We start from the raw sequence: 26,203 nt of genomic DNA, 5'->3' as shown, positions 1-26,203 counted from the left end.
ACTTACAATGCACTGTGTGATTATTTTGTTTCTATTGTATGTTCTTCCCCCATGGTATAAACCCTGTTTTCACTGGATTTGATGCCAGTGTTCTCCACCTTGTATACACATTTTTGTAATTTGGGGAGGGGAGGGGATATTGCAGAATGCTTAAATGAGGGTGCAAGCTGACCCATTGTGATGACAAGATGTACAGGACATGATATTGAAAATGAACATTACAATGTTGGGGGGGTGGGATGAGTTGGAGAGGTGGGGAGGAAAGTGATGGTAGGGGCAAAATAAAGGAGGAGGTAACAATGCTCGCCATGAAATGTGCTCATTACCCTACTCATGTAACTGTAATCCCTCTGTACAGCACTTTTACAATAAAAAATAAGGGACCTGTAGCTCACACCTGTCACTCTAGCTACTCAGGAGGCTGAGACCCGAGGATCACATTTTGAAGCCAGCCCTGGCAAGAAAGTCTATAAGATGCTTATCTCCAATTAACTACCAAAAAGCCAGAAATGGGGCAGTGAATCAAGCAGTAGAGAACTAAATGTAAGCAAAACACAGTCAGGGACAGCACCCAGGCTATGGGTTCAAGCCCCAGGACTAGTGCCAAAAATATTATAAAAATAAAGAAATCAATTTGTCTAATGCATGTAGATGCCCAGAAAGCAGTCAAAACCTTACTGAGATTGGCCTTATTTTTAAAAATGCATCCATAGCTTGGACCTGTTTATAATATTAACATGCCTATATTGTAGAGATCCTTTAATCTCTGCTGATTTGTCTGCGTAATTATTTTAAAGTGAAAAACAAAATTTATTCAGCCAACATTTCCCCTGGTGGTACCGTCTTCCCTCCTATTTAGCTCTTATAAAGTCTTAATTGATCTACAACATTGATGTAAGGATTCAAGACATTTCTACCTCCTCCCCCCGCCCCCCAAAAAACAGCCGCCTGAAACTAGCAGTCTGACAAAATGGGGCAAATGCTCTCATCTAACCCTCATAACCTAGGTAGCAGGAGGCATTCTTAGATCACAGATAGGAAGTAGAGGCTGAGAAAAGGTCACAGTGTCCCAGGACACAAAACTGATAGCTACTGGCAGAGGCAGAATGTGACTCCGAGTCTTTCTGCCACCAAACTCCACTCTTAAACACTAGGCACAACAACTAGGCAATAGTGGTGGTAATGTGAATCAGGCAGAGTCCTAAGGATGTCATTTATCTCTACATCTCTCTATACCATATCTATATCCACGCTATCATTATGCCCATCTTATAGGTGAAGAAGGTAAATGACATGCCCAAAGTCACACAACTCTTAAAGTGCCTGAGTTGAGATATAAACCAAACTCAGGTTTGGAAACCTTGTTCTTCATTCCCCTCTACTGTCTGTTAATGCTCCATTAGACATTAACATGTAGGAATTTTTTCTCTGAAAGACACCATCCAGGGCTGGGAAGGTGACTCAGTGGTAGAGCGTTTGCCTTGCATGCATGAGGCCCTGGATTCAACTCCTCAACACCACATAAGCAAAATGAAAAAAAGCCAGAAGTGGCGCTGTGGCTCAAGTGGTAGAGTGCTAGCCTTGAGCTGAAGAGCTGAGGGACAGCGCCCAGGCCCAGAGTTCAGGCCCCACAACTGACACACACGAAAAAAAAAAAAAAAAAAAGACACAATCCACAAGAATAAGTCCCACCAGGCATCAGTAGCTCACATCTATAATCCTAGCTATGCAAGAAGTTGCAATTTGAGGATCACACTTGGAAGTCAGCCTACGCAGGAAAGTCTATGACACTCTTATCTCCAGTAAACTACTCAAAAATAAAAGCTGGAAATGATGCTGTGGCTCAAGTAGCAGAGTACTAGCCTTGAGCAAAAAAGAAGTACAAGTTGTCATGTCAAAAACGAACTTTACAACTTTGGTGTGGGGGGGGAGATTGGATGGGGGGGTAGGGGAGGAGGCTGGGAAGGGATGTGAAGGTTAAACAAAGGAGGAGGCTGCAATGCTTGATAAGAAATGTACTTATTATCTTGCCCATGTAATTGTAACCCCTCTGTACAGTATGTTCACAAAAAAAAAAGCTCAGGAACAGTACCTAGGCCTTGAGTTCAAGCCCAGGTTGGGCGCACACGCACGCGCGCGCACACACACACACACACACACACACACAGCACTTGTGAAAGGCCAGCTTTGAAAGAACTAGATATAAAACTAATCGCAGGGTTCCATGTGTATTCTAATTTGTGCAAGTTCATAAAGTCTACTTTAGACAAAAACAAGGCTGACTCACATACGTAAAAGAAAATCAGTTCATATTTACAAGCTCCATAAAACCAGCTGCAAATCCTTCAGTAGAAAGATACATAAATGCATTTACAACTTCACCTAAATGTCTCCCTAGCAGTGGGCTGGCAGAGGTTCACACAAGGCTGAAAACTAAGGGTGCGAGGTATCTAGTACGAAATGAACAGACCAATCTGCAAATGCTGGATTCAAATGGATTTTCCTATGTTTACAAACCCACTGCAGAACAAATCATCCATAGACTTTACTAATTACATACTTAGTGGGCCAGATTCATGAACACTCTCTCTCTCTCCCTCTCTCTCTCTCTCTCTCTGTCACACACACACACACACACACACACACACACACACACAATCATGGAAGAACAGCAGCTGTGCCTTCTTCCTACTAGAAACGTTCCAGTGATTGCTAGTGTTTCTGAGAGCAGACATTTTCCCCACATCCAGCCTCACACGTCACTAAGCCAGGAGCTGCTAGGCCTTCAACATCTTTTACTTGTCCTTCTTGTACTGTGCATTCTGGGAATATAAGGACAGAGCTGGGGTTATACTCTTGGGAAACCTAACAAATGACCCCCAGTGGCTTTTTTGGAGTGTGAAAATAACGTAAAGAGGGGTTACAATTACATGGGAAAGATCCCCAGTGGCTTTACAAACAAAATCAGTTGGAAGCGATCCAAATTATGCAAGGAGAAAGTGTTTTCAGGGAAAGCAGAATCTGGGAGAGGGAACATAGCCAGGCTCCTGTCCCTTTCTGCTAGCTGGAGCAACCCGGCCTCATTTCTCCATTGCCATTCTCAACACATCTGTCACCTCTTCTTTATTTCTCCATTGACCCCTCTATAGTATTGCGTGTAGAGTTGGGATCTGAAAGCTTATACTTTGCTACAAAAGAATCAAGAAGCTGCTGACGGCTAAAACCTACAAAAAGCCACTGAAAAGCATGGCTTCCAAGAGAAGACGCTGCCTTGGGGACTCCTTGCTTTATGGGCTGTGTTCATGAGGATGAATCAGCCTGTGGTGTGGGCTTTGAAGTTGGTTCCTTGCAGCTTAATTCTGTCTTTGGAGAAAGATCCTCTGCAAAGGAGTAACTTAGAGAGATGTCTCACCTAGGTGGAGGTCCAACAACTATGCCCTTAGGACAAAGAAGAAGGTAGAAAGTGCCTCCAAGGGCCTGCGGCCAGGAGCCTACAGGAAAGCACATGGCCATTTCACAGCTGCTGTGGGCTAGAGCGGATCTCTTACACCTGCATGCAGTCTTCTACCACAAACTGAGCGCCTGTGGCAAGCCTCAGCTTCCCATGAGGGAATTCAGAATTTTAGCTATGAGTATAAACATGTCTGAAAACAGCTGTATCACAAGGCAGAAGCAGAATGTGCCTCTAAACCAAAGAAGGAAGCTACAGTGTGCTAAAAGACAGCTCTCTGCAGGTACCAGAGCTTCACAGTGCCCCTGAACATCCAGTGTTCATGCAGATGAGGAACTCAGGCTCAGAGGAGCTAAATGCCTTGCCTACTATCATAGTGTTAGCCATGATAGGAGGACTGCTCTTTCCAAGATGGGCGCAGAAGGCCTGGAGGATGCAATGTGAAAGAAGCAGCCTTCAGGGAGGGAGAGCATGAAGACTGCCTAGATGCAAGGCAGCATCCATGAGAGTTCCACAAGACAAGGTAGAAGAATTGTCAGGTAAGATTCAGTTGCTAATGTATTCCCATAGTCAACACTGTGAAGGGAAGCAATTTTGGAAGATGGGTTTGAGGACACAATAAGTGATTGACGAAGATGAAGACATCCTAAGAGATAGCAAGAGAAGAACCCCAAATGGCACTGGGGAAATCATTTAGCGTGGGAGCAAATGTGCCTATACCCTCAGCCAGCCTTCCCTTACAACACTAGATGGAGTAGCATTCCTAACGGTATCTGTGGATTATTAAGAAGTGAGTGCTAAAAGAGAAGGAAATGATTTCAGGATGTTGGCATATTGTCTAAGGTGAACAGAATGTACAGTCAGAGCGCTAACTGACTCAGTACTTTGGGCTGTGTCATCTTGAACCACCCTCTGGATCTCCTCTTCTTTCTGGAAGAATGAAAATTAAGCAACTCTAAAGGCTTTTGTTATGCACAAAATGATCCTGGAAAGAAATTATTCATGTCCCTCCCACTCCAATTATACCAGCAGCCTTGCCCTCTAGACACTCAAATTCACAAACAGTTTTTCTTTTAATGCCAAAGACAGCTTCTTTGCTCTGTTTTCCTAAAAGTCCTTCTTCATAGTAGTTCTACACTCACCCAGATTGTTACTGTTACTATGATGGCCATATTTGTGTTAAGATTAGGGAGCCCTTGAATCTAATACTAAACCCAGATGAAGATACATACAAGGCAAAAGGAATACCCTTGATAAATTTAGATGTAAAAAGATTCAGTAAGCATTAACAGGCTGAACCAAACAGCACCATAGGAAGATCATATGGAAACGGAAGTATGGCACAAAAGCGGTGGAGCACCAGACTTGAGCGTAAAAAGGCAAGCAAGAGTAAGATGTCCTAAATTCAAGCCCTAGTGCCAGCATGTGTATATATGTGTGCATATGTGTGTGTGCAATACACTCTATTTACAGAAAGAACTACAACAGTCAAATAATCATCTCAATAAGTGCAAAAATAGCAATATACTTTCCTGTTTAAAAAGTCCTCAACAAATTCAGTATAGAAAGATAATGTAATAAATGTCATCATATATTCAATACTAAGGAATTAAAAGCCTGTCTTCTAAAATCAGGAGCAAGACAATGTCTGTTTTCATCACTTGTACCAAACATAGTCCCAGAAATCCTAGCCAGAGCAATTAGGCAACAGAACAAAATAAAAGGCTCCCAAATTTGGAAGGAAGCAATTGAATTGCTCTTGTTTGCAGAGGACATATTTAGTTTTATATGAGGAACTACACCACCAAAATGTTGTTAGAACTAATACATTCAGTACAATTACATGATACAAAATCAACAGTCAACCCTTAGTAGCATTAATAAAAAACTATTTTAAAAATTCAAGAAAGCAGTCTTATTTATAATAAGCTACAAAAAATACATAGGAATACAGTTAACCAAAAGCATGAAAGGTTTTAACACTGAAAACTAAATAAACATTGATTAAACACATTGAAGATGATATAAATAAACAAAAAGAGATACTGTGCTCATAGATTGGAAGAATTAATGTTGTTAAAATGTTTATTCAATCCAAAGCTATTTATAGATTCATCATAATCCTTGTCAATATGCCAATGATACTTTTCTCAGCAATAACAAAAATAATCTTAATTTAAAAAAAAACAAAAGTAATCTTAAAATCCTTATGGGACCACAAAAGATCCCAAAAAGCATGCATACAAAAACAAAAACCTGAAGGCATCATAATACCTGATTTCAAAGTATATAACAAAGCTATAGTAATCAAACAGATGGTATTGACATAAGAGCCAATATATACATAGAAAACAGAACTCAGAAATAATTCAATTTGATATATATGAAAATAAATCAAATTGTTGATTTTTGACTGAAGTGCTAAGAACACACAATGGAGAATAGACTTAAATTTGCAGGAAAGACAATGGAGATAAGACTGTATCTTCAATAAAATGCCTGTGCATTTTATTGATGCTTGCCCACTGAAGCCAAAAAAATTAGACCCTTATCTACACAAAAATCAACTCTGAAGGGGTTAAATGTGTCAAAGAAATCCATTGAAAGTTGTTTTAGCAAGCGGAGAGGAGGGTAAGAGAGAAACTGAGGGAATGAATTAGATCCAGGTATATTGTATGGAGATGTCTCAATGCAACCTCCACTTTGGATGGCCAACAGATACTAATGAACATCTTAAGAAATAAAAACTAAAAATTGTGCACTTCATTCATCACCATTAAAAAGCAAATTAAAACCACACGTCAGATTTACCTCACTTCCGTTCAAAGTCTTTTTATTAAAGACAAAAGAAAGCATGTGTTGGAGAGGCTATGTAGGCTACAAACAACCCTGTGCACTATGGGTAAGGTTGCAAATTAGCACAGCCATTACAGAAAACAGCATCGATGTCTCTCAAGGAGTTTAAAATAGAACTGCTATAGGACCAAGCAATCCCAGTACTGGGTAAATAACCAAAAGAACTGAAGTCAACGTATGGAGAAGATACCTGCAGTGCCATGATCATAGCAACACTATTCCCATTAACCAAGATGCACAATCGGCCTAAGTGTCCATCAAGGGATGAATGGATTTTTTTAATGGGACATTAAGGGCTGGAGGCACAACTCAAGTTAATGAGCACCTGCCTACAAAGTGTGAGGCCCTGAGTTTAGATTCCACAGCCATCACAAGGGGGAAATGTGGTGTATATACACAAGGCAATATCAACTACCCATTTGTTTATTTATTTATTTATTTTTGGGTCCAGTCATGGAGCCTGAACTCTGGCCTGGGCGCTGTCCTTCTTCTTCAGCTCAAGGCTAGCGCTCTACCACTTGAGCCACAGCACCGCCACTCTGGCTTTTTTCTTTTTGCTTATGTGGTACTGAGGAATCGAACCCAGGGCCTCATGAATACAAGGCAAGCACTCTACCACTGAGCCACCTTCCCAGCCCTTAACTACCCTTTTAAAAAAGGAGAAGGAAATTCTGTCACTTGTTACAATAAGATGAATCTGGATAATATTATGTTAAGTGAATTGAACCAGGCATAGAAAGACAAATGCTGCATAATCACATTTGTATGTGAAAACAAAACATTGAACTCACAGAAAGAGAGACTGGCATAGTGGTCGTCAGGGCTGAAGAGAGGGGCAAGTTTGAGATGCTGTGAAAAGACACAAAACTTTAGTTAAGAAAAGCTCTAGGGACCCATCATCCAAGATCTGCTCCTGTCCACCATGATTACTATGGGTAATAAAAAATATTCTGTATTCCTCAAAAAAATAAAGCTAGGAGTAGACTCCAAGTGTTCTCATCTTTCTATCCCCCTCTTCCCACCACACACACACAAAATGATATGTGCATGCAGGAATGTATATGCAAATGAGCTTGCTTGAATCCTCTCCCAATGGATTTCAGTCTATGTTCTGAATGATAAATACACACAATTTGTATCCATCAATTACAATAAGTAAAACTTTAAAATTCCTTAAAGCCTGAATGTTGCATTAACTATTGAGGATAAAATACATGAAGAATAGACTGTCTCATGATAAACAGGGAAATGAAAAGCAAAAATTGTTGGAAGCTATCAGATGCATTATAAAAAAAAAGAAGAGTAAGGGCTTACATTTATTTAAACTGCATGAAAAATAATTTTTATGGAAATTAATGTTTTTATTATTCTAATAAAAATGACTGTATAAATGTGGAATCAAAATGTCCTGAGGAGTCAAAAGAGTACATGAAGCTAGGCAGAACTAGATTGTATTTACAAATTCTCCTGTTGCTTTGAGCGTCGACCTTCCATCCTGACTCAGAGTTAGAATCTGTGGAATAGCCATGCTGTAAAGTCATGTGACAGCAGGATATTGGGATAGGGTATATCCCCCACATTCCTCCAGCAATAGTGTGTGGTTGAGGTTTTTCCAGAGAACCCCTTTGAGAGTTGCTTCTGGATTGATAGAGCGTTCTTGTAATTTCCTACTGGGCAGGGGGAAAAGGTTGAGAAACATTGCTTCTCTCTCGCTTATCACCTGTGTCTCTTCACTTTAGGCCTTTAAATACCCTTGCACAGCCCGCCACCTGCTCCCCTCAGCCCCAACATGCCAGCACATCCCTCGGTTCACTGCGGTTCTACCATGCTCACTGGGTAGCCTATTTCTGCACTTGCCTCTCTGCAGCCATTCTTCACTCTTGTAGCCGGAGTAAGCTCTCAAAAATATAATTGGTCTTCAAAATCACATTGCTCCTCTTCCTAAGGCGACAGTGGCTCCCTTTCATGCTTAGAACAACATATAAAATCCTTATCTTGGTTTCCAAAACCTTTTATCTACTCTGACCCCTGCCTGCTTCATCAAATGTATCTTCCACTCCACCCCCATTCCCCACCCTCGGCCTCATCTTCCTTCTGTACAGCCTGGCTTTCTTTTCTAATGCTTTGCTGGGCCCCTGGGAGAGCCTTCTATGCAGGACCAAACACTGCCTTGAGAGGTTCAAGCAAGCCCTGGTGCCACTGCATAATTACTCACAGCAATACTAGCAAGAATGAGAGATTTTTTTTAGGATAGAAGTCTTTGTGTGTGTGTGTATGTGTGTCTGTGTCTGTGTGTCCGTGTCTGTGTCTGTGTCTGTGTCTCTGTGTCTGTGTGTGCCAGTACTGGAGCTTGAACTCAGGGCCTGGGCACTGTTCCTTAACTTTTTCATGTAAGATTAGCACTCTACCACTTGAGCCACATCTTCACTCTGGCTTTTTGGTGATTAATTGGAGATCAGTGTCTCCTGGACTTTCCTGGCTCTGAATCACAAACCTCAAATCTTAGCCCCTTCAGGAGCTGGGATGACAGGCATGAAGGACCAGGGTCTGACCTCTTCTAAATTTTTATTAGCATGTGTTAGTTGTATAAGAGGGGTTTCACTGCAGCATTTCCACACATGAAAACAACGTATCTGATTTAACCTCACCCCCCCCATCACTCTCCCCATCTCACTCTGCCTTCTTAAAGCAGTTTCACACGTTTCAATGTTCTGTGTTTATGCATGGAACAGTGTGGACCGTGCTCATCCTCACTGGCTGTCTTTGCTAATCCTCCCCCTCCTGCAGCTGCCCATCCCCCCAACAGAGTCTGTTTCACTCTCCTGTCTTTTTTATTTTCAGTGTGTATATATTGCACCAAAGGGATGTACATATGTCATGATTTTCTCAAAATAACCCTCTAGTGCTTTCTCTTCCCCACCCCTCAGTCCCATTAATCAACAGGTTTTTTGTAGCGGCTCCTTAGGCTGTCTTCATACCTAGTTGCACTCTATTTTGAAGTAATTAACCTTCAGAGATTGCTTCCTTGGCCTACTGTAAGCACCTGTCACTTGCTGACCTTTCTTACAATGAGATGGACACTATCAGTAATCCCACCTTACAGATGAGGAAACTGAGGTAAGGAGGGAGCAAGCAGGAGTTCTAGACTTCAGATTGTAAATGGTAGAGACATGCCTTACCTATGCCATGATGCTGTTTCAGAGATGATGTGGGGAGAAGTGCATGACCTCGCAGTGAGGACTTGCGAGCATTATTTTAGCATGGAGATCTCAGCATGGACATCTCAGCATGGACATCTCAGCATGGACATCTCAGCATGGAGATCTCAGTATGGAGGGCTCAGCGTGGGGATCTCAGCATGGAGATCTCAGTATGGAGGGCTCAGCGTGGGGATCTCAGCATGGAGGGCTCAGCGTGGGGATCTCAGCATGGAGATCTCAGCATGGACATCTCAGCATGGACATCTCAGTGTGGAGATCTCAGCGTGGAGATCTCAGCGTGGGGATCTCAGCGTGGGTTCTCAGCGTGGGGATCTCAGTATGGAGGGCTCAGCGTGGAGATCTCAGCGTGGAGGGCTCAGCATGGAGGGCTCAGCATGGGGATCTCAGCGTGGGGATCTCAGCGTGGGGATCTCAGCGTGGGGATCTCAGCGTGGAGAGCTCAGCGTGGGGATCTCAGCGTGGAGGGCTCAGCGTGGGGATCTCAGCGTGGAGATCTCAGCGTGGAGATCTCAGCGTGGGGATCTCAGCGTGGAGGGCTCAGTATGGAGGGCTCAGCATGGAGGGCTCAGCGTGGGGATCTCAGCGTGGAGATCTCAGCGTGGGGATCTCAGCGTGGGGATCTCAGCGTGGGGATCTCAGCGTGGAGGGCTCAGCGTGGAGATCTCAGCGTGGAGGGCTCAGCGTGGGGATCTCAGCGTGGGGATCTCAGCGTGGAGGGCTCAGCGTGGGGATCTCAGCGTGGAGATCTCAGCGTGGAGGGCTCAGCGTGGGGATCTCAGCGTGGGGATCTCAGCGTGGGGAGGGCTCAGCGTGGGGATCTCAGCGTGGAGATCTCAGCGTGGAGGGCTCAGCGTGGGGATCTCAGCGTGGAGATCTCAGCATGGAGGGCTCAGTGTGGAGATCTCAGAGTGGGGATCTCAGCGTGGAGGGCTCAGTATGGGGATCTCAGCCTGGGGATCTCAGAGTGGGGATCTCAGCGTGGGGATCTCAGCGTGGAGATCTCAGCGTGGAGGGCTCAGCGTGGGGATCTCAACGTGGGGATCTCAGCTTGGAGATCTCAGCGTGGAGAGCTCAGCATGGGGATCTCAGTATGGGGATCTCAGCGTGGGGATCTCAGCGTGGAGGGCTCAGTGTGGAGATCTCAGCGTGGAGGGCTCAGCGTGGGGATCTCAGCGTGGAGGGCTCAGTGTGGAGGGTTCGGCATGGGAATCTCAGCGTGGAGATCTCAGCATGGAGGGCTCAGCATGGAGATCTCAGCATGAAAAGCTCAGCGTGGAGATCTCAGTGTGGAGGGTTTCTCGTGGAGTGAATACCCAAATAAAATCCCTTTAAGAAAACTTCCAGGCTGGGGCTTTTGGGGTGCAGGTTCAGTGAGTGGTTCTGCTTCATGGAAGTGCCTGTTCCCCCAGGTGCTCTCCTCCCTTCCTCCTTACATTATCTTGCCCTCCTCCTAACCAAACTCAGTGTTCCTGGGACAATCCAGGAATGTGGGAGCATGAATTCCCTCTCTCTCTCCCTCCTCCCTCCCCCCTCCTTTTTTTGGCAGTACTGGGGTTTGAACTCAACTTTTGTTAGGCAGGAACACTACTCTTGAGCCATGCTCCAAACACTTTTTGCCTTAGTTATTTTCAGATAAGATCTTACATGTGTTTTTTTTTTTTTTTTGGCCTGATACTGTTCTGAGATTGTGATCTTCCCACTTGGGCCTCCTGGTAGCCAGGATTATGGGCCCACACCACCTGACCTAGACTATGAATTCCTACTTACTACAACATACCTCATACATAGCCGTTGTTTTCTCTCCACTAAGACACATCTGAAATACTCACCTCATTGCTACCCAATGGAGGTATTTGCCCCATTTTACAGATGTGGAGATTATAATGCAGGCGAGATGCCCGAACTGTCATGTCAGAGCCAAGATGAGCACAGGTATTGTCTGACTTCAGATGCTCCTGCTGTTCTCCACAAAACCACACAGGGCCTGAGAAACATGGCCACAGTCCCTTCCCTGTCCTTCTCCAGACTTTAGTGAAGCCCAAAACCTGAGTGGAGCTGTAAGGGAGGGAGCTTTAAAATTCTCTGTTCTGCCACAAAAGACCAGCCAGTCCTGTTGGGTCAGCCCTGCATCAGATTAGCTACCATGCCAAGTCAGCTTATTCCAGGCTGTTTCTGTGGACCACATCGGATCAGAAGGCTTGAGGCAAGATACACAGCATCACTGACAAACTCGATGGATCTACAAAGTTGACAATCACAAGACTGGCCAGACAATCCGATCGCGAACAAAAGGAGGACTGAGATGCTCACCCAAGACTTGAAATCTACAATACTGTCCTCCTCAGGCCATAGAACCCAGCCAGGCTCCCAGCTCCACTCACTTCTGGGTGGGCACCAATCCTTTTTAAGGCCTGGGAATAGCTGCCTCCTAGATCCCCACCACAGCCAGAACGGATGCTGTTTCTCTTACTTCCTGATGCTGGTATCACTTTCCATGCGGGTGCCTTTGGCTGGTTTTTGTTTTGTATGCTCCAGGAGTTCTCAATTAGCCTCACTCTTCCACCATCTGCCCAGGAGAATATGAAACTCTGCTTCCTTTGTCTCTTTACTCAGAAGCAAGAAGAATGGGATGCAATATAGTGCCTGGTCTGGTGACACCGGAGCGGGGAATAATATGGAGAGGTTAAGGACCTGAGGTTTCACAGTAACTTCTCTGTGGTTCTAAAGCCAATCTTATGCTAGTTGCTAGCTCTGGAGTGTCTCCCCCATGCGTTCACAGGGCTGTGTGAGGGTCCATTTCTGACCTCCCCAAATGTCAACATGGCAGGGCCTCAGCCTGGTCTACCCATGGTGACAACAGCAGCCTGAATACTACGGACAGGGACAACAAGTGAACCAACTTCCCCCAACTGTGTTTCTCAAGATACACACAAACAGATGGTCAAAGGTAAGTGTCTCTTGATTGAATAAAACTAAACAATCCCATAATTATGTGTTTACCCAAGAGCATGAAAAAAAATCCATCCAGGCAGTTGTACACAAATTTTTCTAGCAGTTTTATTCTTAGCCATCTAAAACCAGAAACAAGTCACATGCCTACTGAGTGGTACGTCCATTCAGTGGGATATTACTGGGCAATAAAGAGGATAAGCTATGGATCCAAAATGCCTGAACTTCATTAAACACCATGCAAAAGGGGGAAGAAAACAGAGACATAAGAGACTGCCCACTGTGTGATTCCATTTTCCTGAAGTTGTGGAGAAGTTTATACCCTAGATAGAGTGAGCAGAGCAATGGTTCCCAGGACTGGGAGTTAGGGACGAGGACTAACACTAAAGGGTCATGAAGGAAACCTGGAACTTTTGAAAAATCCAGAAATCTTGATTGTGGTACTGTTTACATGGTACAGATATTTGAATATTATTAAGTATGAAGTATTAAGACTATTCTTTTTTAAACTATCAAACAGTTTTTGGGGAAATAATCTGCAAGACTTTTAAAGAGCTTATCATATGCCCTCGTGTGTTTTAAGTCCTTAAGAAGGATCTATAAGCTGGGTAGGGTAGGTTACACCTGTAATTCCAGCACCGGGGAGGCTGAGACAGGATGATTGTGAGTTCCAGGCCAAACTGAACCACACAGTGAGACCCTGACTCATAACGAATAAATATACCAATAAATAATTTTAGGAAAGGATTTCTAATGTCAAAGATTTTCCAGATCCACTTGACAAATGATTTAATTAAGAAATAAAATCCTTATGGCACAGCAATTAAAGTCTTGAGAAAACAGGTACTGAAAATTGCATTAGCAAATTTCAGATCTGGATAGAGCAACACCTTCTTCATCTGCTCCTTGGGAAACTCAAGCATCCTTGAGAAAGGAAGCAAGCGCGTTCCGCCTGACATCTTCATGGGAATCGGTCTAGCATGCACGCATTTCCTGCAGGTTGGAGGGCCAGGTGTGAGCATCAGGAGGAAGAGGGTGTGGGGTGGGAAGCCGGAGCTGAAAACCTGGCGGGGTTCTCTGTAGGCTCTAGTCATCTGTCCATCCTGGGCCAGGGAAACAAGTCCATGAGTTCACATCCTTGCTCATCTCGGTCAAGAGCTGGTCTCTTCTAGAGTCCTCTTAGGTGGCCCCACAGTGTCCATCCATGATTTTCTTCTCTGGCAAAAGAAGGGAATGTTTCCCAACGTTCAGTTCTCACACATTCTTGGACTGCTCCAGCCAGTGGTCAGCGTCTCCTGTTCCCTGGGTCCCCTTCATTGAGACTAGCTCAATGATCAACAGAAGGCACCCTGCAGTAGCCTGAGGAGTTTGGGTAGGTGGCAGGGAATGCAGAGAGAGAGAGAGAGAGAATTTCCTTTCCAGCTCATCTCATCTCAAATTCTCCCTCGCCCTCAAGGGACCTGCCCTGTCACTCTGAGTCACAGAAAGACTAGACAAAACAGAGCATCAGAGAGATGGCTGTGTGGCTGCTTTGTCAAGTAGGCAAAATCCTGCTCTACTGCCTTGGCTCCCATTGCCTGGTGCCCTCCTCCACCTCGTGGGTCTCCCTGGCATCGCCACTTCATTCCCATCATCTCCAGAGAAGCGGAGTGGGAGTCCAAGATCGGATGCCAGCCAGTCTGATGCCAGAAACTGAACATGTGAGTGCTGCACAAGACCGTGGAGACCCTTCCTCACCTCACCAGGAATGGAGGTGCCCCCCGGAGCAGCCCGCTCACCTTGCCTCCCTCTGTAATTCCATGCTCCTTGCCTACCATCAAGCCACAAGGTCCCTGAGCCCCCAAGGCTTCACAACAAGAGTGTGCTGGCAATTAAGGCATATATGTTAACCCAGACCTCCCTCGCCAACATCCCTGATTCCTCGAGGGATGGGTTCCAAGAGAGCAAAAGCTTCAGGGTGTTCTCAGGGTGTACCATGTTGCACAGGGATTTGCTGGGTCTTGGAGATGGAGCACAATGCCCTCTACAGGAGCCTAAATGGTCCGTTGGTTTCTGGAGAATCTGTGGTTCCTCGACTTCAGATGCAAGACCTTGAGCCTAGGACAGTGAAGTATGAGCACCCCAGACCACATCTCAACCCAGGGATAGATGACAGGAGCTTTTTCTGGTTTGCACAGCATGTGGGTGTCACCAGCCAGGGTGCGTGAGCACTGTGGCCTCACCAGGCTGGCACTGGGCCTCTGGCAGCAACTGGCCTCCTAGCTGCCCTGGATCCTGCTAGTTTTCCAAAGCTAGTTTTAAGACCTTCCTTTTAATCCTGCCCCTAATACTTTTTAAATAAATTCCATTGCTCTGGAAAATTCAGACCATCATACTACCCCATCTTCTCAGGATTGAACATAAGCTCCTAGAGAGCAGCCTACTAATTCCATTTTGTTCACTGAGCCATTATCAGGGCCCGGATCCTCCGCAGTAGTCATTCAGCAAATAGGTGTTGAAGAAATGAATGAAATAAATGTGTGTAAACATAGGAGGATATATAGGTACGTGTATAGATGGCTAATGACTTTACCAAAACTAAATATTGTAAGAAAGAAGAAACGTTCCAAAGGAAAGCACAGACACCTTTGGAGATAAGCCATATACTCAGAGTACTCGGCCATCCAGAATTATAACTAAGCAAGGCACCCCTGGACAGTGGTGCCTTGTTGATCTGTGTGGCCTCGATGCTTCCAAGACAGGTCACCACCCGAGAGGGGCTCTGTGCTGCCGCATGCACACTCCCGCCATGGAGACACCCCTTAGCCGTTCAAGTAGCACCCGTGTCTGGGCGAATGTGGTTTCCCTTGCAATGCTTCCTTTCCTCAGGAATCTCCTGGCAATAGATTTCTTAAAGCAGGAAAGTCAGGGAGGTGTCCAGTTATCTCTATTTTCTTAATTCATAGCAGGTGCAGCATTATTGATTAGTTCCCGTGGACAGGGCTGGAGAGAGTGGGGTGGTTCCAAATAAGCCCGTGTGCAGGGGAGTCAGCCCCCTCTCCACCTGCCCCTTCTCCTATCCCCACCTCACCCTCACTCATCCCCAGGTACCCTTCGTGACCACCCAGGCACGCCCAGGGGACACTCTAAGCACTGCACAGCACTGAGTGTAAATCACGAGGCAGATTCAGTAGTCTTAGTCATTTCCTATTTGCTGCTTTAGCCAGACTGAAGAAGGCTTGGTTCATTGGCAGTCAACGTGGTCTCGAATATAGCTGGACCACCCATTGTGCCCGCTCTCACAGGCACCCCTGCCCCTTCGCCTCTCCCCAGCATTTATCCAGACAAACCTTGCTGGGAGCCTGTGGACTGAGGATGGAGAAGCAGCCGTCCATAACAACCATGACCTTCCAGTTGACCAACACATTCTCAACCTGTGGGAATCGGCCATTCCAGGTGGGATCAGAGTTAGCTCCCTACCATTTCTTCCAATAAAGGAAAGGGGTGGGAGAAAAAGATGTGCATTGTTCGCAAGATCTAAATGCAATTACAGCTCAGCAGATCCAGGAGAACATTGACAAGACCCAATCCTTTGCACAAGGCATGCTCTGATGTCCTGCCACCAAATTATTTTTAAAGGGCATTAACATCACAAGCTGGTGACTTTGAGCCCTGAGCAAATGGTGCATTTTAATGTTTCTTTACCCATAGCTCTCAGCCCAAGTGAAGCTGTCTTTTTGGGCAAAGCATTAACAAACATTTACATTTCAAAACTCAACAGGAGGGTGGTTGTTCTTTCTATTTTTTTCTATATGCCCTAGCAGATAAATCATATTTCATATGTTAAGTGGAGTGTAGCGTTCTCTTGCTAACCCCTGGTATACCTTTAAAAGACTGTGGCACCGGGCTTTCAGCCCTACACTCTGAAGATTGATTTTGAAAGAAAGAGAGAAATCCGGTGGCATCATCAAACATCATTATTCGCCTGGCAGGCCGGCTCTTTGTGAAATGGGTGATGTATTCATAAATTCCTTTCTCCTTTCCACACCAGGCATTTGGTACCTCATGGGAGTGCAGGTCAGAGCAAGAAACCAAGCCCAGAGGCTAGTGTTTATTTTCCTAGGTTCAGCTAAAGCCAATATGGTAGCGCAGCCAGGAATGAGTGAGAATTAGGTTCATTTGGGGGTAGGAAGTCATTTTCAATTTTAGCAAACTCAAATTGATCAGGAGTCATGCAACCAGAGATCTTGAGGATGAATCTTGTTAGAAATAAAGTGAGTGGTGGTCCATTTTCAAGACAAGGCATTTAACCCTGAGTGGAAAATTACCAGTAGCTGGCTTCCACAGAGACTTGCAGACTAAGTTCATGCACTGGGAAGTGGATACACAGGATTGATTAGCAAGGGGGAAGAATGTACCACAATAAAATGAGAAAATGAGAAGAAATGGTATGTGCCAGAAAGCACACACCCTGAAGAGCCCACCTCAAGAGGCACATGTATTTGAATTACCCAAGAGAAAGTCGCATAACTTAGGCAACCTCGAAGAGAATGTGGATCCTGTCATATTCAGACCGATGAGGAACTGGGGATCCCCACACACTAGAGATGAAATTGCTTATTGTAATCTCTGAGAGCATGCCATCAGACAGGCGTCTTGTAAGCCTGCCATTCGAGTCTCACTTGTGCTCCACTTCTTGTCTCCTTTTGAGTCCATCCTTTGAGCTTGGATAGGGAAGGTATTTCTCTTGGATGGGGAAGGTATTTCGATCTGAGCTTGACTGACGTCTGCAAATGCTCCTCCTCTGCCCCCTCCTTGTATGGTAGTTTTAAATCGGCCACTTCCTAGCAGGAAAACCGCGTACAAGCTACTTAACCTCTGGAAGCTTCCATTGCTCCATCTGAAAAGTGGGAATGGTTTTACAGATTGCTTGTTACAATGATTTTTCTGTGAGAGGTGAATTTGTTGGTACTCACAGCACAATTGGCATGGTCCTGGGCTCATGCTATTGACACAAGTGCCAGGTTTTGGCCCCTTCCCTCCCTTAAAGGAAGCTGACCATCTGAGCTACTCCACGCCCCAGTGTCTTGTAAGCATTTACATTCCTCCCAAGATCAGCTGAATATCCCTTTCTCACCATCCCTCCAAAGTCTCTCCAACAAGCATTCTGGCTGACCGTGCAGAGAAACGAGATAATCACCAAGTGTTCAAATGCAGGATTACAGCCATGCTTCCACAGCTCTGTTCAGTTGTCCCTCGGTATACATTGGGAATGAGTTTCGAGCCATGCAGACTCCAGGATACCCAGACTTGCAATGTGTGAGTCCCTTATATAAAAATGGCACATTTTATATGCACATTGTATGCACACCTATGCACATTCTCTCATAGGCTTTGAAGCAGCTGCAAATGCTATGTAGACGGTTGTTAGACCATCTGATTTAAGGAATAATAACCAGCAAAAAAGTGTGTACATGTTCAGTACAGATGTAGTTTTTTTTTTCCTCTCAGTGTTCTTAATCTGTGGCTGGATGAATCTACAGACACAGAATCTATGGGATACAGAGGGCTAATTACACATTGCCGAGAAACTCATTGAACTATACATGCTCTACTGTGAATTTATAGTAGGTGAATTCTAGCTCACTAAAAACAAATAAATAACCAAGATAGGAAAATGACAAGAGACAAGCGGCCAAAAGATGAAGTTGGGTTGAAATCTGCCAAATGTCAGAGTAACAGACTGAGTCTAGAATACCTGCTCTTGATGCTTCTCCTTTAAATAAAGATCACTTGACATTTTTGTGTGTCCCTCTGGCTTCCAACTCATCTCTCTCTGTTTGGGGTCCCAGGGTTGAGAGCAAAATCAGAGGCTTTTCCAGGCAGAAGTGTCCCCACACACACACCCCACACACAAAGGAAATCTGCTTTCCTGCTCTTCCCCACCACCACCCCCTTCCCTGCACAGAAAACATCGATCAGAAGGAACTCAGTGGCTGTGATAGTGGAAGCCAGAGCCCGGAGCAATCTTGTTACTGAGCTAGGTGAGAGCTACCAGGAAAAGGCAATCCATTTCCCCTAATGTTCACTCTCCCTGACAGCTCATCTCTCCCACACACGCATTCCCCCAAATATTTATCTATCTTGCGTCCTCTCTGGGTACACAGTGGGCCCTAGCCAGCTGTAACGGAGATGACATTTCTCTGAAAAACACCTTGTGTGGTTGTACGCACTCCCGTTCGATGGGAAGCAGAAGACATGGGGATGAGGCTTCAGGGTCGCTCTGGGAAGTCCCCCAGGGCATCTTGAGGGAGGAAGGGCCCCCCTGGATTCCTCTGCTCCCTCTTTCATCGCTGACCCACTCCAGCAAGGTGACCATAAAAGGAAAGTGGGAACAGCTCCTTCCCATTCCCCCCAAACCCCAGATCTCTGCAGCACCCACACCACCTTTCCCACCCTTGAGAAGTTGCCATGGCTCTGCTTGCCCCTGGGAACCCCGACTCCAGTTCTTTCTTCTGTCCTGAAATCACACCTCAGACCCCACTTCTTCCCACAGTTTTGGCCTTCTGAATACTCTCTGTAACCACAAAGCGTATCTAGCTGTGGTACTTGTGTGTTTTTTCCTAACAGTCCCTCTGCACTTAAAATGAGGCGAAGGGAAAGCACCACTGTGAATCTCCCAGCTCTTCCAGATACAAGTGGAGAAGGGCTGGTTGTGATGATTCCATTTTATTGCTTACTCCTGATACATCAAGGATCTTGAGGGCGTGGTCAGCAGGCTTCCATAGAAGTGCTGAGGGGCAGAGTACCCTCAGGAGATAGACTTTAGAAGGGCTGAATTAATGACCTGACCCGCCTATGTCCAGATTGTTATCATCAGATTTTTTTTGTCCTTTTGTGCCATCTTGGGGCTTGAACTCTGGGCCTGGACCAAGTCCCTGAGTTTTTGTGCTCAAGGCTATAGTGCTCTACCACTTGAGCCACAGCTCCACTTCTGGATTTTTTTTGGTAGTTCAAATCCCAGCTGCTCTTGTAACCTCTTCTTTCCTAAGTCTCTGTGTCCCTGCCTTTGAAATTAGAAAGGCAGGGGCTGGGAATGTGGCTTAGTGGTAGACTGTTTGCCTAGCATGCATGAAGCCTTGGGTTCGATTTCTCAATACTACATAAACAGAAAAAGCCAGAAATGGCACTGTGGCTCAAGTGGTAAAGTGTTAGCCTTGAGCAAAAGAAGCTCAGGGACAGTGCCCAGGCCCTGAGTTCAAGCCCAGGACTGGCAAAAAAGAAAGAGAGAAAGAAAGAAAGAGAGAGAGAGAAAGGGAGGGAGGGAGGGAGGGAGGGAGGAAGGAAGGGAAGGAAAGGAGGGAAGGAAGGGAGGGAGGGAAGGAAGGGAAAAAGAAAGAAAGGAAGGAAGGATGGAAGGAAGGAAGGAAGAAAGAAAAGCTAGAAAAGCAAAGCCAAAATTCAACACAGTAACACCAAGAACCAGATACTTGAAAGGGGTGGCGTGGGGTCAAGAGGAGAGGGGTAGACAATGAAGAGGGGTGAGAATACAGTCAAGAATTCAATGTATATCCTACAAAATTAAGGAAAGTGAGAAGTGGGGTGGGTTGGGAGAGGCGAGTGAGGATGCCGGAGAGGGACGCACTCATGGGATACACCGTAGTCACAAACTGCTTTGTTAAATGACCATGCCTCGGTGCAACTGCTTAAAGATTATTTTTAATGCATGAAAGGGAGAAAAAGAAATGGAATGAACAAGATTTAACACATTGGGTTGTTATAAGCATTAAGTGAAATATATACATATATAATATATATATTATATTATATGGCAGTAGGAGAAGACAATCCACATGAGAGATGTATAACCTCAGCTGCTGTGCCTTGGCTTGTTTTCCAGAGCATCCAGAATAGGGGACATGGCCTTCCCCCCCCCCCACACCCCCGACTCTACAATGTCCACCAGAGGTCCCACCAAGCCTCCACCTACCTTCTAGGTTTGGTGTCATACCACGTGCTTGGTGGGTTTTGACTGGTTGATTTACACTAGTCCCCAACTTCCTTTGCTTCATAAAGAAAGGCTTTTAGGTCCATTCAAACCTTTAGAGTTGTCCTGAAAGTCATAAGAAAACGACCACATCCTGAAGCACTGTCCAAACTTCCCAACCAAGGGATAAACTGGGGGCACTGCCCCTCACTGCCTACTCATAGTTTTCCACCTGGGACAAAGTGTGCATTTTCTTGTCCCTCTTGTAAGTTCGCTCTGTCTTCACTGTGCAGCCCTCCCAACACAGCAGGAAAAGCTGGGAAGATGGCAAGCAGAAGGAATAGAAACTCTTTGGTGCCCCCTTGTGGTCATGTCTAGTTAGCCATCTGAGAAGCATAGAAGGAAGGAATGCTTTTCTTTCAGCTCTGGACATGAAGAAAAGGCAGTTGTAGGGACTCTGCAAAGAGATCCTGAGGCTACAAGATCGCAGTCCTAGAGACACATACGTCCTCCCCTCAGGGAGAGGAGTCCAAAGGAGTCCATTCACTGTCTCCATCTCAGAACTCTGATCGTTAAAGCAGGTATACTAATTCCTGCCCAAACATCTTACTGAGGTGTGGAGAAGCTACCAGAAGATCATGTGTTCTTGTTGTTCTTGTTGTTGTTGTTGCCTTATTAAAAATGAACAAAAAAAGTATTCTAGCCAGGTATGGTGGTGCATGTCTGAATCCCAGCACCAAGAATGGTATAAGCAGGAAGATCACAAGTTTGAAACCAGCCTGAACTACAGAGCAAAACCCTATCCAGAGAATAACAACAAGGCGTGTTCGTAGTCTATGAACTTGGTCTTGATCGGTTCTGCAATGCTTCTGCCCCTACTCATTCAAACTTTCTGCAATCACAAAATGAGCCAGGCCGGATGGCAATGAGGACGTGTCTGAGCTAATGTGTGTCTGACAAAGAGGTCTCCCATCTGCCACTCCTCGACATGCAAAAATGTGCTGCGGAAAATGTCAGCAACAAGATGCTGCCAGGGGTGACACAGAGAGGTGGGGGCAGAGAGTGGGTGGGATCTGGCATTTGCAAGGAACAGGGCGGGCCTGGGTCAAAAGCCACGTGCTCGGACTATCCTGAGAATGAATCCTGAGGTAATCGCTTGCATTTCTAGCTTTTCTGGAGTTCCTGCCTGAAAGATACTCACTTTTGCACTTGTGAACCCACAACACACATGAATGGGTGACTGGGCAGAGGAATGAATGGACTCGATTTTGAGGATGTGTTTGCAGTGTCCATAGCCTCTCATTAAAGATGCTACGTGGCCCGGCCCCAGCCGAGAACTTGGTCTTCCCCATCTGCTAGGAGACTAAGTTCTTCTCTGTCTCTTATTTTTGAGTAGATTTTTAAAAGGAGCATGATTAATTTTGTCATCGATGCCCACAGCCTCTCTCTGTGTAGCTAATTTTGCTTGGTCTGCCTATTGCATCATCTTAGTCTGATTTTTTTAATGTGCCTAAATCTATGAGGGAAAAATGGACAACTTTTTCCTCTCTGTCGGTAGTTCTGAATTCCAGCTGAACATTATAATAACTTGGGAAGCTTGTGCACACACACAAAATCCCCACCCCCGCCTCTCACTCACACACACACATTCTCTGTCAGGGCCTAGGGATATGTACTTTTTAAGGCTCCCTGGATCTCAGATACTGTGTATCCGGGGTGAAGAGCAATGGCTGTCAGCTGAGCTGGCCTTTTCTCAGAAAGCCCAGCTCACCGCTATGAAGCCCCAGCACGCTTTCTTGTGCCTCCTCCCTGTCCCCTAAGTACTCTTAGACTCAGCCAGGAAGAAAGGGGAAATGTCAAGCACAAGAAAATATAGAGAATTGCAGTTCTCAGTCCGTCTCAGACACGTTGCTTGTGAATGGCTAGGAAGAGAGAAGACCCCAAGGAGCCACATCTGCTTTGATCAAGTAGGTTGATGGAGGAGCCCAGTAGGGAGGGGAGCAGGGTTCAGTAGATGCAGCAGCAGTGGCATGAACTTCAGCGTGACTCTGTCAGGTCCAGCTTGCCTGAGAGAGAGCTGGGGTGCTAGTGAGTGGTGGGGCATCTCCCTTTGATTGCATTCAGTAGGTGGAAGCGGGACTTTTCATGCAAACAGATAGAGGGATGCTGCTCCTGTAGGGGGAAAAAATCACCATCCATTTGAAATTACCGTTTTCAAAAGCTACTTGTACATTTCAAACAGCACATGAACCTACATTCAATCTGCCACGTTGTCATTTCTTACTTTTTATTTAAGGTCTCCAGGCTTCAATTCATTTAAAGGACAATCTGCTGACGAAAAGGAGACCATCTTACCAAACTGGCATGAGCAGAAGACTCCACTTCCCAAATCTGGCACACAATGGAGACTTTGCAAGGCTAACCTCCACTTGGGGAGTCCTTGAAGTCATCTATCTAGGCGTATCGACTACAACAGTGTTAGTGCTGTAACTTACTTTCTCCTATGGGGTAGAAGTTGCTCTGAGCCCAGACCCTGTGTGGGCTTCCCACTGCCCCTGACCTCCTGCCCTGGACCAGTCTACTGATACACCCATCCATGAGCCACCAGCCACTGGTATCCTGAGGGGCGTCCAGTGTCGTCTGATCTCAGCTTGGGGCTGGATGATGACTCTTCTCACCTGGATTGGGCAGGACCCTGGTCAGATGACTGCTTGAACGTGGCAGGGTGATGAAGTGTGCCGATGTTCCTTCTGCACTTTCAAAGCCAGACAGTGTCTCACAATTGAGAGCACAGAGACATTAACTGAGCAAGTGCTTTGGTAGAGAAGAGACAGAGAGGGGACACAGCCCCAGCTTGCTGACTGCGAGATCTCATCTCTCAGATACACTTCAAAATACAAGTCCATATAGCTGGTGAGTATGTTGTTTGGTCTTTTTGTTTATTTGGGGCTGGCATCTAATGAACAGAGGCCGTGAACCCCGGTAAACCTGTTCAACTACATCCAGGACAACACGCCCCACACCTCAAACTATAATGCCCCAAATCCCAGTCTGTCATCATTTCTACGCTTCTTTTGCTGTTTCCCCTCTTCCCCACCTCCAGTAACTTCTCTTACTTAGCTTCTCCACTCTACCCACATGCCATCTCTCGACACAACCTGACACCTTCTGCTTCTCCAACAGATAACACCTGGCCTCTCTTGGAACTCTCTCCTTAGCTTTGAAGACTTTTCTACTGGTCCTTCTGCCTCTCTGACTTTCCCTCCTCTTCTCTCCAGGTTAAGCTTTTTGTTCACCAAGTACTGTACAACGCGTTCCCTTGTGTTTATAGAACCCACGGATGGCCTCGTGACCAAAGCCTGGTGAACGGCTATGAAGATGAATAGGAGATGGTCTCTTTGAGAAGAGCCAGGTTGCATTTCTTCTTGGAATCCAGAGCCAGGAGACTGCTGTGTGTCGATAAGAGGAGACACGGTCCCTGCTCATGTGGGATGAGGATCTGACAGGAGACATGCAGCACACAGCACACAGGTGACAGTGATTCTGGGGGAAATGGAAAGTGAGAAGCGCCAGTGGTTGGGAGATGGGCTCCATCGCACCAGGCTGTTAGCAGTAGCTCAGGTGAGCGCCTCCTGGATTAGGGTCTCTGCCTCTGAAGCAGAGCCACCTCGGTGACGAGGACATGAGACAGCATCCTAGGCAGGGGGAATGGCATGTATGGGGACATCCTAACAAAACACAAAGGCGGGGAAAGGGGTGCGTACAAGAAGAGGATAAGACAGCTGGAGCTGAGACAGCACCAGGCAGGAAAGCGGAGACACCAACGACCCACATCGTCTTCTCTTTTAAATTTGAGCTCTAATGTGGGTTCAGGGGAGAAGTAGGTGACAGGGACCATTTAACCATCTAACCAGGGCTCAGAAAGACTTTCCTGGTACTTTCAGAATGGATAGGAAGAGGTCCGAGTCACCCCGGGGCCAGCCTGAGACCATTGACATGCCCCCAGAGGATGAGAGTGGACGGGTAGTGAGCCTTTATGTAACCACTGAACGTCACACAAAATTAAAATTGTCCTCAAAAATCCCTTCTGTAATCATTAAAAGTCAATACAGTGTCCTCTCCCCAAGCCAGTCAGCTGTGGACTAGAGCACCGATTCTTTGATGGAGCTCCAGGGAAGGTAGTTAGCAGTGCTGAAAGACAACATTGTAAGAAATAGATTAGATACACTAACAAGCTATCTCTCTAGCTAGGTGATCTTGAAGGACTCAGTTCGCACTTAGCACAATCCTAGAAGCCCACGAGAACTGGCTAGTCCCACTGGTTCATCTCTCCCTTGCTGCTGTGTTGATAAACCAAGGCTCTCATAACAAAACACCAGCAGCAGGTGCCTGAGACCACAGACCTTCTTGCACTTCTTGAACTGGATGTTCAAGGTCACGGTAAAGGCAGTGTTTGATGTCTCTTTCCTTTGCTGATTTCTCACTTTGTTGTCACCGGATCTTTATGAGTCCATAGGCCCCACTGGAGTCTCTCTGTATATCTGTTTTCTCTTAGGACACCAGTCATGATGGAGTACTGTCCATCCAAACAGCCTCATTGTAACTTAGTCATCTTTGTAAAGCCCTAAACATACGTACATTCTGAGTTACTGGGCATTAGAGTTTCAGCTTATACATGTTGGGAACTTTCTCTCTTCCCCCTTTTTCCACTTCTTTCCCTCATGTGCTCATTGTTGAATTTCCATAAGGTCAGTGCACACACTACAGACATGAGCTGCTTTCAGACACAAGGTCTATGCTAAGTGGATGCTGGGTTCAGTTGTAAACAGCTCACATTCAGAGAGCAGCAAACACACAAAGCACCAAGATGATCCATTGGTAGGGAAATAGGAGGTGTGACTTCTGAGGGCACCTGTGGCCAATGCCCTGGGAAAGGAGCAGACATCTTCCTGATAGAGTTGACACAAGAGATGCCTGAAGGCCTGAGTGGTCACAATGTGCCCAGATGTGTGCTGCAGCTGGAGCAGCTGAGAGGTGCAGAGGGCTGGATCATGGAGGCCAGGCAGAGATTGGGCCAGTGGTGAAGCTGTGTTGGGTTAGAGCTTAGAGGGCCTTTAGTCCTTGAATATCAATTTTACCAACATTGCAAATCCATTCTGAGCTTCCGAATCGAAGAAAGGATCTGTGTGAGAGGAGACGGGGACTGCTTAATGCAAGAGATCAGCCAGAGATACTCTCAAGTTAGAAATAGCTAGAGACTGGGGATGCCATAACATTTCCCACAATGTTCTGCTCAGAGTCAAGGTCAGAAAGAGCTATTATGATGATCTCAGTCTGAATACCCTGCCCCAAAATGCCAAGAGTGTCACCTGACTCACGAGCTTCCAGCCACTAACCAAAGTACAAAAAAGCCAATCTCCTGCTGACAAAAATCAATTTCCATTTTGCCCTTTGCTTTACAAATGATCTAGATTTTTTTTCCCCAAGTGCAATGGGAAGAAAGAAGATAACTTCGCCGGTAAGATGATTTCATGCAAGAAACAGTCTCCTTCTCAATAAGTACTTTTAAACCATCTCCCCTGGTTTCTGGATCACAGTGCTCTCTGAAGATGTATAAATATCAGGCAGCGATTTTATTTCCTGTGAGTTGGGGAGCCTGGTTTAATAAGGTAGAGAGAGGCAGGGGGATACTTTAGGGGACAGAGTGAGATCTACGAGCTCCTCGTGACCATTTTACTGGACGCACCTGCGATTGCTCCC

Source organism: Dipodomys ordii, unplaced genomic scaffold (assembly GCF_000151885.1).
Source record: "Dipodomys ordii isolate 6190 unplaced genomic scaffold, Dord_2.0 Scaffold36, whole genome shotgun sequence".
Classification (NCBI taxonomy): Eukaryota; Metazoa; Chordata; class Mammalia; order Rodentia; family Heteromyidae; genus Dipodomys; species Dipodomys ordii.
The sequence above is the reverse complement of the archived record's forward strand: the minus strand, read 5'-3'. Positions refer to the sequence as shown.